This window comes from Triticum dicoccoides, chromosome 2B (assembly GCF_002162155.2).
Source record: "Triticum dicoccoides isolate Atlit2015 ecotype Zavitan chromosome 2B, WEW_v2.0, whole genome shotgun sequence".
In the NCBI taxonomy this organism is placed as follows: Eukaryota; Viridiplantae; Streptophyta; class Magnoliopsida; order Poales; family Poaceae; genus Triticum; species Triticum dicoccoides.
In genome coordinates, this window is record NC_041383.1 from 43,432,176 (window position 1) to 43,448,903 (window position 16,728).

A 16,728-nucleotide genomic window follows, 5' to 3' on the forward strand; every position below is an offset into this window, starting at 1 on the left:
TTATTCCATAGTCCATCGAATCTTTATCCAAAACTTGAAAACTTCACAACACAAAACTTAACAGAAATCTTGTGAGCTCCGTTAGCGAAAGAAAACAAAACAGCACTTCAAGGTACTTTAATTAACTCATTATTTTTTATATTGGTGTTAAACCTACTGTATTCCAACTTCTCTATGGTTTATAAACTATTTTACTATCCATAGATTCATCAAAATAAGCAAACAACACACGAAAAACAGAATCTGTCAAAAACAGAACAATCTATAGTAATCTGTAACTAACGGAAACTTCTGGAGCTCCAAAAATTCTAAAATAAATTGGTGTACATGAGGAATTTATCCAGTAATCATCTGCAAAAATAATCAACTAAATATCACTCTCCAGTAAAAAGTTTTAGCTAATCTCGTGATCCCTAAAGTTTCTGTTTTTACAGCATGATCATAAAGACTTCACCCAAGTCTTCCCAAAGGTTCTACTTGGCACAAACACTAATTAAAACATAAAATCACATATAAACAGAAGCTAGATGTATTATTTATTACTAAACAGAATCAAAAATAAAGAAACTAAAATAAAATTGGGTTGCCTCCCAACAAGCGCTATCGTTTAACGCCCCTAGCTAGGCATGATGGTTTCAATGATGCTCACAAAAATATAAGAATTGAAACATAAAGAGAGCATCATGAAGAATATGACAACACATTTAAATCTAACCCACTTCCTATGCATAGGGATTTTGTGAGCAAACAACTTATGGGAACAATAATCAACTAGCATAGGAAGGCAAAACAAGCATAACTTCAAAACTTTAAGCACATAGAGAGGAAACTTGATATTATTGCAATTCTTACAAGTATATATTCCTCCCGCATAATAATATTCAGTAGCATCATGAATGAATTCAACAATATAACCATCACATAAAGCATTCTTTTCATGATCTACAAGCATATAATTTTTATTACTCTCCACATAAGCAAATTTCTTCTCATAAATAGTAGTGGGAGCAAACTCAACAAAATAACTATCATATGATTGAAAATTAAGATCAAGCTGACAAGTTTCATGGTTATCATTATTCTTTAAAGCATACGTGTCATCACAATAATCATCATAGATAGGAGGCATGCTTTCATCATAGTAAATTTGCTCATCAAAGCTTGGGGGACAAAAAATATCATATTCATCAAACATAGCTTCCCCAAGCTTGTGGCTTTGCATATCATTAGCATCATGGATGTTCATAGAATTCAAACTATATTTGCCTTCAGCTGAGTCCAAAGATCTTCTTTCTGCATATCATTGACATAAGACACCTCAGGGTCGTCCTTAGGCTTATACCATTGCTGGATGCTGATCGGGATCTTGTCCCTAACAAGAACCCCACACTGAGCAAAAAATGTGTTCTTTGTCCGGATGGGTTCAATCGGTTCGCCGTCGGGCGCGATTTCTATGGTCTCAAACCTTTCATCCGAGCTCAACTTTTTCTTCGGGCCTCGTCTCCTTACCGAAGTTGTGCTCGATCCGGAGGGCTAGAAATTAAAAGGAAGAAAGAAGAGAATAATTAATATGTGTACATATAACAAAACAATGAATGCATCAATTAACTAGTCAGCACGGGCTTAACTAATATATATATACCTGGCCGGACTCGGTTCGGTCACCGGAGCAGTCAGCACGGTCTCCTTCTTGTACCTCCATTGGGTCATCATCGGAGCCATCATGAACATAGCCCTCTTCTTGTACCGGAATTAATGGGCCGGAGCCATCATGAACATAGCCCTCTTCTTCACCCAGTCCTTCCTGACCAACGACGTCGTTGAAAAATGATGCAATGACATCAGTTCCTTCTGCGATCATCTCCCCCAACATCGCTTCTGTTGCTTCGTCTCGGTAGTTCTCCATAGTTTCTGCAAATATTTACAACATGTCAATTATTATTCAAACATGGTACAGATGGATGTATATTAGTGCAAATGTAGAACTAGCTAGCTAATCACAATAAGGAATCATGTTAGTGGCCTCGACGCTGCTTCTCTAGGGTTTGGGATCGCCTCAACACAACGCTTCAAGGGTTTGGGGTGGCCTCCACGACAACGCTCTTTTAACTTGGTAAATTTGGGTGGCCTCGAGAGTTTTGGTCGAGCGAGAGGGCCGAGGGGGGTGCTGCCGTTGTATAGGTTATCATGGTCGAGAGGGGCTATATATGTCGACCGCCCCTCATGTCGAAGTTATCTTGAGGGGGCGGCGAGGGCGAAGGCGAGCAGCCTGATGGCGACAGACCCGATAAAACATAAGAAAACGAAGAAGAAATAAAAAGAGGAGAAGAAGAAAGGAATAGAGGAGAAGATCGAAGAAAAAAAAGAAGAAAAAAAAGAGGAGAAGAAGTAAGGAATAGAGGAGAAGAAGAAAAAATAGAATTTTTTCTATTTTTTCTTCTTCTCCTCTATTCCTTTCTTCTTGTCCTCTTCCTTTTATTCTTTTTTGTTCTTCTTATTTATTTCTCCTCTATTCCTTTCTTTCTTCTTCTCCTCTTCTTTTTCTTCTTCTCCCTCGAGAAAGGAAAATAATTAAGGAAAAGGAAGAAAAGAGGAAGAAGGAAGAAGAAGAAGAAGAAAGGAATAGAGGACAAGAAGAAAAAATAGAATTTTTTTTTTCTATTTTTTCTTCGTCTCCTCTATTCCTTTCTTCTTCTCCTCTTCTTTTTCTTCTTTTTTCTTCTTCTTATTTATTTCTCCTCTTCTTTTCCTCTCCTCTTCTTCTCCTTTCTTCCTCTTCTTATTTTCCTTTTTCCTCTCATTCTTTTTCTTCTTCTTCTTCCTTCTTCCTTCTTCCTCTTTTCTTCCTTTTCCTTATTTTACTTTTTCCTCTACACTAACCTAATTAAAATGCACTAACCTCAAATCGATATCTACTAACAACCTAAATAAAAAATTAATACATATATGAAAAAATATATATAAACAAAAAAATGCTATGAACATTATATTCATACATACATAGCCACATCCGTTCATCATATAGCTACCACATACATATATACATTAATTATATATATGAAAAAAATGCAATGAACAAAAAAATACACATGTATGTATGAAAAAAAAGCACTGAACACAGAGCCTCGACGGCGGCGGCTCACAACGGGGGCGGCCGGCGAGGGCGACGGCGGTGGCCGGCGAGGGCGACGGCGGCGGCGGCGAGGGCGTCGGCGATGACCACGGCGGGCGGGGGCAGGGGCGTGGCCGGTGACGACGGCGATGGTGATGGCGACGACGGGCGTGGGCGACGACGACGGCGTCGGCGGGGGCGGCCAGCGGGCGGCGTCGGGGCAGCGCCTGGCGGTGACGATGGGGGCGCGCGGACGGCGTCTGGGCGGCGGGCGGCGTCGGGGCAGCGGACGACGTCGATCTGGGCAGCCTGGAGGCGTCGATGAGCTCGACGTCGTCGGGCGGGCCGGGGGCAACTGGCGATGTGTTCGTCAAATTTTCCTAAGTGTTGTATATATAGCAAGAGCATTGGTTCCGGTTCGTGAGTCCAACCGGGACTAATGCCCCCTTTAGTCCCGGTTGGTACCACCAACCGGGGCCAAAGACCTCTTTTCAGCAGCTCAAAGGGCGGGAAACGGCGACCTTTGGTCCCGGTTGGTGGCACCAACCGGGACTAAAGGGTGGGCATTGGTACCGGTTGGTGTCACGAACCGTTACCAAAGGACCCTGTGCTGCCAGCGTCGGGGCCAAAGTTTAGTCCCACCTCGCTAGTTGAGAGGGGCGCGGTGTGGTTTATAAGCCTCACTGCCGCACCCCTCTCGAGCTCCTCTCCACCATAGGCTTGCGGGCCTATTTGCTACTGCTTTGCCTGATGGGCCTTCTGGGCCTACTGCGGGCCTGAATCCTGGCCCATGGTAGGGCTTCTAGTCGTATTCAGGCCGTGGGGGCCCAGTAGGAGGCATTTTTTTTGTTTTCTTTCTTGCTTTATTTATTTTATTTTGTTTCTACTTACAACAAAATACTTATTGTTGCTATTTTTAATTATTTTCCAGTTTTTTTGTTTGGTTTTCTGCATTATTTATTTCCTTTTGTTTTTTGCTTTATTTTTTAATTCTTTTTTCTTTTAGTTTTAGAAAAATTATAAACTTTCTAGTGCCATTAGTTTTCAAATTTGAAAACACTTTTTTTGTTTTTTTGTTTTCTTTCTTGCTTTATTTATTTTATTTTGTTTCTACTTACAACAAAATACTAATTGTTGCTATTTTTAATTATTACGAGGGCCGAACCATAAGACATTAAAGCATTTCAAATGAACTATGAAAAAGTTGAAAGTTGGCATGGTATCATAAATTCACTCACATAGCATGTGCATGTACAAAACGGACAATGGTATCATACTCGTGTGTTACAAAGTTGGCATGGTATCATCATAATAGTTGCGGGAGAAAGTCTTCACTTTTTCTTCGCTTGTGTCATTTGCTTATTGCGACGTAACCATGGATAATCTTCATCGCTTATCAGGATGCTAGGGTCAGCCTTGACTTTGAAGGGAGGAATTTCATGAAACTTTTCATAATCTTCAGATATGTCTGTCTTGCCCTCCACTCCCACGATGTCCCTTTTTCCTGAAAGAACTATGTGGCGCTTTGGCTCATCGTATGATGTATTCGCTTCCTTATCTTTTCTTTTTCTCGGTCTGGTAGACATGTCCTTCACATAGATAACATGTGCCACATCATTGGCTAGGACGAACGGTTCGTCAGTGTACCCAAGATTTTTTAGATCCACTGTTGTCTTTCTGTACTATGGGTCTACCTGTACCCCGCGTCCTGACAGATTGACCCATTTGCACTTAAACAAAGGGACCTTAAAATCATGTCCGTAGTCAAGTTACCATATGTCCACTATGTAACCATAATATGTGTCCTTTCCCCTCTCGGTTGTTGCATCAAAGCGGACACCGCTGTTTTGGTTGGTGCTCTTTTGATCTTGGTCAATCGTGTAAAATGTATTCCCATTTATCTCGTATCCTTTCCAAATCGTAACAGTCGAAGATGGTCCCCTGGACAACAAGTACAGCTCATCACAAACAGTGTTGTCACCTCTGAGACGTGCTTCCAACCAACTGCTGAAAGTCCTGATGTGTTCACATGTAATCCAGTCGTCGCACTGCACCGGGTGTTTGGAGCGCAGACTGTTCTTGTGTTCATCGATATACGGGGTCACCAAGGTAGAGTTCTGTAGAACTGTGTAGCGTGCTTGAGACCAAGAATATCCGTTCCTGCATATTATTGAGTCCCTTTCAAGCGTGCCTTTTCCAGTCAGTCTCCCGTCATACCGCGATTGAGGGAGACCTATCTTCTTAAGGCCAGGAATGAAGTCAACACAAAACCCGATGACATCCTCTGTTTGATGGCCCATGGAGATGCTTCCTTCTGGCCTAGCGCGGTTACAGACATATTTCTTTAGGACTCCCATGAACCTCTCAAAGGGGTACATATTGTGTAGAAATACGGGGCCCAGAATGACAATCTCGTCAACTAGATGAACTAGGACGTGCGTCATGATATTGAAGAAGGATGGTGGGAACACCAGCTCGAAACTGACAAGACATTGCACCACATCACTCCTTAGCCTTGGTATGATTTCTGGATCGATCACCTTTTGAGAGATTGCATTGAGGAATGCACATAGCTTCACAATGGCTAATCGGACGTTTTTCGGTAGAAGCCCCCTCAATGCAACCGGAAGCAGTTGCGTCATAATCACGTGGCAGTCATGAGACTTTAGGTTCTGAAACTTTTTCTCTGACATATTTATTATTCCTTTTATATTCGACGAGAAGCCAGTCGGGACCTTCATACTAAGCAGGCATTCAAAGAAGATTTCCTTCTCTTGTTTGGTAAGAGCATAGCTAGCAGGACCTTCATACTGCTTTGGAGGCATGCCGTCTTTTTCGTGCAAACGTTGCAGGTCCTCCCGTGCCTCAGTTGTATCTTTTGTCTTCCCATACACGCCCAAGAAGCCTAGCAGGTTCACGCAAAGGTTCTTCGTCACGTGCATCACGTCGATCGAAGAGCGGACCTCTAGGTCTTTCCAGTAGGGTAGGTCCCAAAATATAGATTTCTTCTTCCACATGGGTGTGTGTCCCCCAGCGTCACTCGGAACAGCTAGTCCGCCGGGACCCTTTCCAAAGATTGCGTGTAAATCATTTACCATAGCAAGTACGTATCACCGGTACGCATGTCGGGCTTCCTCCGGTGATCTGCCTCGCCTTTGAAATGCTTGCCTTTCTTTCGACATTGATGGTTGGTCGGAAGAAATCGACGATGGCCCTGGTAGACACTCTTCCTGCAGCTTCCCAGGTATATACTATTGGTGTCAAGTAAAAAGTGCGTGCATGCGTGGTATCCCTTGTTTGTCTGTCCTGAAAGGTTACTGAGAGCGAGCCAATCGTTGATGGTCATGAACAGCAACGCCTTTAGGTGAATTTCCTCCTGTTTGTGCTCATCCCACATACGTACACCGTTTCCATTCCACAGCTGTAAAAGTTCTTCAACTAATGGCCTTAGGTACACATCAATGTCGTTGCCGGGTTGCTTAGGGCCTTGGATGAGAACTGGCATCATAATGAGCTTCCGCTTCATGCACATCCAAGGAGGAAGGTTATACATACATAGAGTCACGGGCCAGGTGCTGTGATTGCTGCTCTGCTCCCCGAAAGGATTAATGCCATCCGCACTTAAAGCAAACCATACGTTTCTTGGGTCACTTGCAAACTCATCCCAGTACTTTCTCTCAATTTTTCTCCACTGCGACCCGTCAGCGGGTGCTCTCAACTTCCCGTCTTTCTTACGGTCCTCATTGTGCCATCGCATCAACTTGGCATGCTCTTCGTTTCTGAACAGACGTTTCAACCGTGGTATTATAGGAGCATACCACATCACCTTCGCAGGAACCCTCTTCCTGGGGGGCTCGCCGTCAACATCACCAGGGTCATCTCGTCTGATCTTATACCGTAATGCACCGCATACCGGGCCTGCGTTCAGATCCTTGTACGCACCGCGGTAGAGGATGCAGTCATTAGGGCATGCATGTATCTTCTGCACCTCCAATACTACAGGGCATACGACCTTCTTTGCTGCGTATGTACTGTCGGGCAATTCGTTATCCTTTGGAAGCTTCTTCTTCAATATTTTCAATAGCTTCTCAAATCCTTTGTCAGGCACAGCATTCTCTGCCTTCCACTGCAGCAATTCCAGTACGGTACCGAGCTTTGTGTTGCCATCTTCGCAATTGGGGTACAACCCTTTTTTGTGGTCCTCTAACATGCGATCGAACTTCAGCTTCTCCTTTTGACTTTTGCATTGCGTCCTTGCATCGACAATGACCCGGCGGATATCATCATCATCGGGCACATCATCTAGTTCCTCTTGATCTTCAGCAGCTTCGCCTGTTGCATCATCATCGTGCATATCGTCTGTTTCCTCTTGATCTTCAGTAGCATCACCGTATTCAGGAGGCACATAGTTGTCATCGTACTTTTCTTCTTCGCCGTCTTCCATCATAACCCCTATTTCTCCGTGCCTCGTCCAAACATTATAGTGTGGCATGAAACCCTTGTAAAGCAGGTGGGTGTGAAGGATTTTCCGGTCAGAGTAAGACTTCGTATTCCCACATATAGGGCATGGACAACACATAAAACCATTCTGCTTGTTTGCCTCAGCCACTTCGAGAAATTCATGCACACCCTTAATGTACTCGGAGGTGTGTCTTGAACCGTACATCCATTGCCGGTTCATCTGCGTGCATTATATATAATTAAGTGTGTCAAAAATCATTACAAAACATCATGAATAGATAATTAAGTGACCAAATTAATAGAAGTTCATCATCACATTAAAACCAAAGTACATACATAGTTCTCATCTTCAAGCAAAAATCATTACAGAACAACATAAAGCTCTGCAGAGCATCTAAATTAATTAAACCATACATTGAAACTATGTAAAACATTTCAATGCGAAAACAAATGCGATCATAATCGCAACCAAGGTAACAACTGATCCAACGGCATAATGATACCAAGCCTCGGTATGAATGGCATATTTTCTAATCTTTCTAATCTTCAAGCGCATTGCATCCATCTTGATCTTCAACTAAATATCATCTTCTCCTCCTTAATTTTTCTAATTTTTTCCTTCAAGAAATTGTTTTCTTCTTCAACTAAATTTAACCTCTCGACAATAGGGTCGGTTGGAATTTCCGGTTCAACAACCTCCTAGATAAATAAAATATATGTCACGTTGGTCGGCATAATTGTCATAAACAATATATGAACCAATAGTTATGAAAAGATAATATATACCACATCCGAATCATAGACAGGACGAGGACCGACGGGGGCGGATACCAAAACCATCGCACTATATAAGATGCAATAATAAAAGTAAGAAAATTATACAAGTATCTATATAAACATACAAGTAAGATTTTTTTTTCCTTTCAGAAAGAAGATAAGAACAAGAGGCTCACCACGGTGGTGCCGGCGACGAGATCGGCGCGGGCGATCAACGGCGGTGAAGACGGGGAGGGGACGTGACGGACCGCTAAACCTAGACAAATATTGAGGAAAATGAAGTTTGGAGGTCGAGCTTGGAGAGGAGAAAGCTGAAGTAGTGTGGCTCGGGCATTCCATCGAACACCTCGTATGCATCGGAGGTGAGCTAGAGCACCACAAAGCTCTCTCCTCGCCGGCCATGAAAAACAGAGCAGTGAGAGTGCTCTGCTCGAGGGCGAGGGGTATATATAGGCAATTAATTGGTCCCGGTTCGTGGCTTGAACCGGGACTAAAGGGAAGCCTTTGGTCCCGGTTCAGGCCACCAACCGGGACCAATGGTGGTGGGCCAGGACCAAGGCACATTGGTCCCGGTTCGTCCCACCAACCGGGACCAAAAGGTTCAGACGAACCGGGACCAATGGCCCACGTGGCCCGGCCGGCCCCAGGGGCTCACGAACCGGGTCCAATGCCTTTATTGGTCCCGGTTTTGGATTGAACCGGGACTAATGGGCTGACCCGGCCTGGACCATTGCCCCCCTTTTCTACTAGTGGCAAGAAATGGCACCACATACTCACTACAAGAAATGGCACCGCAGATACCTTGTCGAGAAGAAATGTGCGGCTGTGCAATATTTTGATCAAGAAGTTCAGAAGAAATGGCACCACAAATCCGCAATGGAGAAACCATAAAGGAGCAAAACAAATTGGATCACATACTCTCCACAAGAGTTACTAGGCGAGCGCCTTGCCCGCCACTGATACACATTTTACGCCCGCCGTTGATAACCAATTCCGCAGTACTAGTTGTCTCGTATGGACTGGGTTGGGTTGACTAGAATGAATAGATGAGTTGAGGTGTCACAGAAATTGTTGTCACATAAGATAACAATATGTGTGGTGTTGTACTAACAAGCTTGTGGTGCCCCAAGCTCTTTTTTTCAGGATGTACGGGCGTGTTCTGAACTCCTCCAAACTCTCCCAACTCCTCAAATCCAGCTTTCCAGCGCAGCTTCAGACTCCACCCAGCGATTTGGATCTCGTTCGGCAGCCACGCTAGCTTCTCTCATTGCCATAGTGGGCCGGGCAAGCTCAAGAAATGAGGGGTACCGATTCGATCGAGAGGACATGTAACAATAATTTCATGCCCTTAAAAAACTTCATAAATTTGGCATACAGGGTTTATACCACTTAAACTTATACTCCCTCCGTCCTAAAATTCTTGTCTTATATTGGTCTTGATACGGATGTATCTAACACTAAAATGTAACTAGATACATCAGTATTTAGACAAATGTAAGACAAGAATTTTGGAACGATGGGAGTACCATCTTATTAAAAAGTGGGATGCTGTGACGTCAAAAAAAGAGAGTGGCCTACTGCAGTGTATCGACCTCCATTATGAACTGCCACGCTGCCAATGGGCTCAAATACTCCGGTCAAGTTACAAGGCTCAAGGCCCATTCAAGGTTACAGCCCACCTCAGAACCCATTGGGGGGCGCCAGTGAGGGTACACCTGATTTGGGCCTCTATAGAAGTACATCGCCTATAGCGCAGGTACTGGGGCAGGCCCAGTAATACGGAGTGTGCACATCTCTCCGGTTAGCAACGCGCTGCACTAAAAAAAGCAGGCACGTGCTATTTTCTTCCTTCTTCTTTTTTACAATTTCTTTTAGTTTTCTATGCCCACTTGTTTCGTTTCTTTTGAGTAAAATGCTTCAATATCATCTAATTTGAAAAAAGCAAAATGTTCACATAAGTAAAAAATATATCATGGATAAACTTGATCATATTTATTTCATAAAATGTTATCGTATGCCAAATAAGTTCTGATACATGTATTAACAAAAGTTTATCTTGTATTTCTAACTCTTGTGATGTATTAAAAATTAGTCATTGTGTATTAAAAATGTTACTTATTACAAAAAAAGTTATCATGTATTTACATAATGTTCAACAAGTACTTGGAAAAATTTAGGGGATTTAATTAAAAACAATTATCCTGTATGAATTTTTTCGAAGTGTATTTCAGGAAATGTTCATGTCACTACAAAAGAGCTCACGCCTTAATAAATGTTCATATTTTAAGTAAAATAATTTTCTGTTTCAACAAATGATCATCGTGCAATTCCAAAATGTTTACCGTGTATTAAGAATTGTGCATCGTGCAATTCAAAATCATTTTAATATATGGTGAACATATTTTAATATGTGATGAATATTTTTTTAATAAGTGATGACTAGTTTTTATTAATTTTTTAAATAGCGGGCTACGGCCTATTTGTAAATTTTTAGAATCCTCAAATTCCAAAAGGAAAAAAAGATATGTTCAATTTTCAGTTTTTTTGAATTTTGGTTAAATCTGGTCAAACAATGGTCAAACTACTTATTCAAGAAGTATTAGTGTTACTACATAATTATTCAAAAATATTAGTGTTACTGCATAATTTTTTTTTTGAATTTTGGTCAAATCTGGTCAAACTGTGGTCAAACTGTGGTCAAACTATGGTCAAACTACTTACTCAAGAAATATTAGTGTTACTAAATAATTATTGTTTTTTAGAATAATAGTTTCAAACTCAAACAGTGAAACATGTGACTTCATGCTCAAGCTAAACTCTTGAAGGTTAATAGGATTGACATCGAAATCAGAGAGAATTGAACTCGGAAGTTAAGCGTGCTCAGGCTGGAGTAGTGAGAGGATGGGTGACCGGCTGGGAAGTTAGTGAATTTGAAATGATGAGAGGTGATTATAGATTAGAGGTTAAATAGAGCAGTGATTAAGGGTGATTAGAGATTAAATTGAAAATAATTCAAAAATTTAAAAACCGGAAAAAATTTCAAAAAAAATTCAAAAAATTCAAAATAAAAATCTCCTTTAGTCCCGGTTGGTGTTACCGGGACTAAAGGTGTAGCTCCAGACAGCGGCCACGTGGAGGGCCTTTAGTCCCGGTTCTCGAACCGGGACTAAAGGGTCGTTTTTCTACTAGTGGCATTAGAGAAGCAACAATTTAATCTTTTACTTTAGTTCTATTCACTTTTAAAAGAGCACTTATATTTTTTTTATTTGCAGCAAAAAACATGAACAAAAAATTCATGTACTTTATTATTTTCAGAAACTCTCTTTTACTTTCCTATTTTCTAGACTATGTGAACTTTGTCCAAAAAATTGGACAAATAAAAAAAACCAAAAAATGGAAAAAGAAAACGGCAACCCGGCCGAGCTCGGCCAAGCGCGCGCAGCTGCGCCCGCCGCTGCGGCCTCCTCTTCTTTCGACCCAATAGCCCATGCCTGCTGTTAGGGTTTCGTCGCTGCCATCCGATGCGATCCGATGGCCAGGCGTGTATTTCGCTGAATCAAAATCCCCCAATCAGATCCTCCCGACCGAAAACCCTAGCCATTTCGTTTCTTCTCCGCTCCTTCGTCTCTCTGCCGCAGCAGCGTAACAAGCGGGTCCGGCCGCGCCGGCCGTCGGTGATGGTGTCGAGCGGCCAGCGAACCGCGTCCGGCCGGCGGATCTTTCTCCTTCCCCTCCCTTTCTTCCTCCTTTTCGCCGTCGAGACATCATAGATCGCACCATATCCAAGAAATTACGGTTACGATGTTCGGACACACCATTACACAGTGGTGTTCCAGGTGGCGTGAGTTGTGAAATTATTCCACATTGTTTCAAATGATGGCCAAACTCATAACTCAAATACTCGCCTCCTCAATCACATTGTAGAAACTTTATTTTCTTGTTACGATGATTTCCACTTTACTCTGAAATTATTTGAATTTTTCAAATGTTTCAGACTTGTGTTTCATTAAGTAGATATACCCATATATGCTCAAATCATCTGTGAAGGTTAGAAAATAATGATACTCGCCACGAGCCTCAACACTCATTGAACCGCATACATCGATATGTATTATTTCCAATAAGTCAGTGTCTCGCTCCATTGATCCGGAGAACGGAGTCTTAGTCATCTTGCCCATGAGGCATGGTTCGCAAGTATCAAATGATTCATAATCAAGTGATTCCAAAAATCCATCGCCATGGAGGTTCTTCATGCGCTTTACACCAATATGACCTAAACGGTAGTGCCACAAATATGTTGCACTATAATTATCAACTTTACATATTTTGGCATCAATATTATGAATATGTGTATCACTATGATAGAGATTCAATAAACCATTCACGTCGGGTGTATGACCACCTTATTGCAATAAACATGATTTAATCATATTCATGCTCAACGCAAACACCAAATAATATTTATTTTAGGTTCAACACCAATCCCGAAGGTAGAGGGAGTGTGCGATGGTGATCACATCAACCTTGGAATCACTTTCAACACACATCATCACTTCGCTCTTAACTAGTCTCTGCTCATTCTACAACTCCTGTTTTGAGTTACTAATCTTAGCAACTAAACCGGTATCAAATACCCAGGGCCTACTATGAACATTAGTAAAGTACACATCAATAATCTGTATATCAAATATTCCTTTGTTCACTTTGCCATCCTTCTTATCTCCCAAGTATTTGGGGTAGTTCTACTTCCAGTGACCATTCCCTTTGTAGTAGAAGCACTCAGTTTTAGGCTTAGGTCTAGCTTTGGGCTTCTTCACGGGAGTGGCAACTTGCTTGTCATTATTTTTGAAGTTCCCCTTCTTTCCCTTGCCCTTTTTTCTTGAAACTAGTGGTCTGGTTAACCATCAACACTTGATGCTATTTCTTGATTTCTACCTTCGCTGATTACAACATCGCGAAGAGCTTGGGAATCATTTTCATCATCCCGTGTATATTATAGTTCATCACGAAGTTCATGTATCTTGGTGATAGTGACTAGAGAACTCTGTCAATCACTATCTTCTCTGGAAGATTAACTCCCACTTGATTCAAGCGATTGTAGTACCCAGACATTCTGAGCACATGCTCACTAGCTGAGCTATTCTCCTCCATCTTGTAGGCAAAATACTTGTCAGAGGTCTCATAGCTCTCAACACGGGCATGAGTTTGAAATATCATTTTCATCTCTTGAAACATCTCATATGCTCCATGGTGTTCAAAACATTTTTGAAGTCCCGGTTTTAAGCCGTAAAGCATGGTGCACTAAACTATCAAGTAGTCATCATACCGAGCTTGCAAAATGTTCATAACATCTACATCTGCTCCTGAACAGGTTCGTCACCTAGTGGTACATCAAGGATATAATTCTTCTGTACAGCAATGAGGATAATCCTCAGATCACGGACCTAGTCTGCATCATTGCTACTACCATCTTTCAACTTAGTTTTCTCTAGGAACATATCAAAAAAATAAGGGAGCTAAATCGCGAGCTATTGATCTACAACATAGATATGCAAATACTATCTGGACTAAGTTCATGATAAATTAAGTTCAATTAATCATTTTACTTAAGAACTCCCAGTTAGATAGACATCCCTCGAGTCATCTAAATGATCACGTGATCCAAATCAGCTAAACCATGTCCGATCATCACGTGAGATGGAGTAGTCATCAATGGTGAACATCTCTATGTTGATCATATCTACTATATGATTCACGTCCGACCTTTCGATCTCCAGTGTTCCGAGGCCATGTCTGTACATGCTAGGCTCGTCAAGTTTAACCTGACTATTCCACATGTGCAAAACTGTGTCTTGAACCCGTTGTATGTGAACGTAGAGCCTATCACACTCGATCATCATGTGGTGTCTCAACACGACGAACTGTCGCAATGGTGCATACTCACGGAGAACACTTATACCTTGAAATTTTAGTAAGGGATCATCCTATAATGCTACGGCTGTAGTAAGCAAAATAACATGCATAAAAGATAAACATCACATGCAATCAAAATATGTGACATGATATGGCCATCATCATCTTGTGTCTTTGATCTCCATCTCCAAACCACAGTCATGATCTCCATTGTCACCGGCTTGACACCTTGATCTCCATCATAGTGTCGTGATTGGCTCGCCAACTATTGCTTCTACAACTATCGCTCACGCATAGAGATAAAGTAAAGCAATTACATGGCGTTTGCATTTCATACAATAAAGCGACAACCATAAGGCTCCTGCCAGTTGCCGATAACTTTTACAAAACATGATCATCTCATACAATAACGTATATCACATCATATCTTGACCTTATCACATCACAACATGCCCTGCAAAAACAAGTTAGACGTCATCTACTTTGTTGTTGCAAGTTTTACGTGGCTGCTACGGGCTTCTAGTAAGAATCATTCTTACCTACGCATCAAAACCACAGCGGTGTTTCGTCAAGTTTGTTGTTTTAACCTTCAACAAGGACCGGCCGTAGTCAAATTCGATTCAACTAAAGTTGGAGAAACAGACGCCCGCCTGCCATCTTTATGCAAAACAAGTTGTATGTCTGTCGGTGGAACCGGTCTCATGAACGTGGTCATGTAAGGTTGGTCCAAGCCGCTTCATCCAACAATACCGTCGAATCAAAATAAGATGTTGGTGGTAAGTAGCATGACTATCACTGCCCACAACTCTTTGTGTTCTACTCGTGCATATAATATACGCATAGACCTGGCTCTGATGCTACTGTTGGGTTACATAGGATGCAATTTAAAAAAAATCCTATGCTCACGCAAGATCTATCTAGGAGATGCATAGCAACGAGAGGGGGAGAGTGTGTTCACGTACCCTCGTAGACCGAAAGCGGAAGCGTTTGACAACACGGTTGATGTAGTCGAACTTATTCTCGTTCCAACCTATCAAGCACCGAACGTACGGCACCTCCGAGTTCTGCACACGTTCAGCTCAATGACGTCCCTCGAACTCTTGATCCAGCAAAGTGTCGAGGGAGAGTTTTGTCAGCACGACGGCGTGGTGAAGGTGATGGTGAAGCGATCCGCGCAGGGCTTTGCCTAAGCACTACGTGAATATGGCTGGAGGAGTAAACTGTGGAGGAGGGCGCTGCACACGGCTAACAATGTTTGTTGTGTGTTCTAGCGGTGCCCCCCCCCTCATATATATAGGTTGGAGGGGAGGAGAGGCAGCCAAGGGGGCGCCCCAAGTAGGAGGAATCCTACTTCGGTGCCTCCCAATTCGGCCTCCCCCCCTTCCATATCCATCCGGAGGGGGGAGGAAGGAGGAGGGAGGAGGGAAGGAAGGGGGAGGCTGAATCCCTACCCTTCCTTTCTCCCTTCTCTCCTTTTCTTCTCTCTTATTTTGGCCTACATGGGTCGTACCAGCCCCTTAGGGGCTGCTCTGTCCCACTCTTGGCCCATTAAGGCCCATGTAGTTGCCGGGGGGTGCCCGGAACCCCTTCCGCTGACCCGATATGCACCCGGTACCCCCGGAACACTTCCGGTGTCCGAATACCATCGTCCAATATATGAATCTTTACCTCCCAACCATTTCGAGACTCCACGTCATGTCCGTGATCTCATCCGGGACTCCGAACAACATTCGTTCACCAAATCACATAACTCATATAATACAAAATCGTCATCGAACGTTAAGCGTGCGGACCCTACGGGTTCGAGGACTATGTAGACATGACGGAGACACCGCTCTGGTCCATAACTAACAATGGAACCTGGATGCTCATATTGGTTCCCACATATTCTATGAAGATCTTTATCGGTCGTACCGTAATGACAACATGCGTTATTCCCTTTGTCATCGGTATGTTACTTGCCCGAGATTCGATAGTCGGTATCTACATACCTAGTTCGATCTCGTTAATGCATTATCCCGCAACTAACTCATTAGTCACATTGCTTGCAAGGCTTATTATGATGTGCATTACCGAGAGGGCCCAGAGATACCTTCCTGATACTCGGAGTGACAAATCCTAATCTCGATCTATGCCAACCCAACAAACACCTTCGGAGATACCTGTAGAGCATCTTTATAATCACCTAGTTACGTTGTGACGTTTGATAGAACATAAGGTATTAATCCAGTATCCGGGAGTTGCATAATCTCATAGTCAAAGGAATATGTATAAGTCATGAAGAAAGCAATAGCAATAAAACTTAACGATCATTATGCTAAGCTAATGGTTGGGTCTTGTCCATCACATCATTCTCCTAATGATGTGACCCCGTTCATCAAATGACAACACATGTCTATGGTTAGGAAACTTAACCATCTTTGATTAACGAGCTCTTCACCCCATATAACTAATTCCCCCCTCCC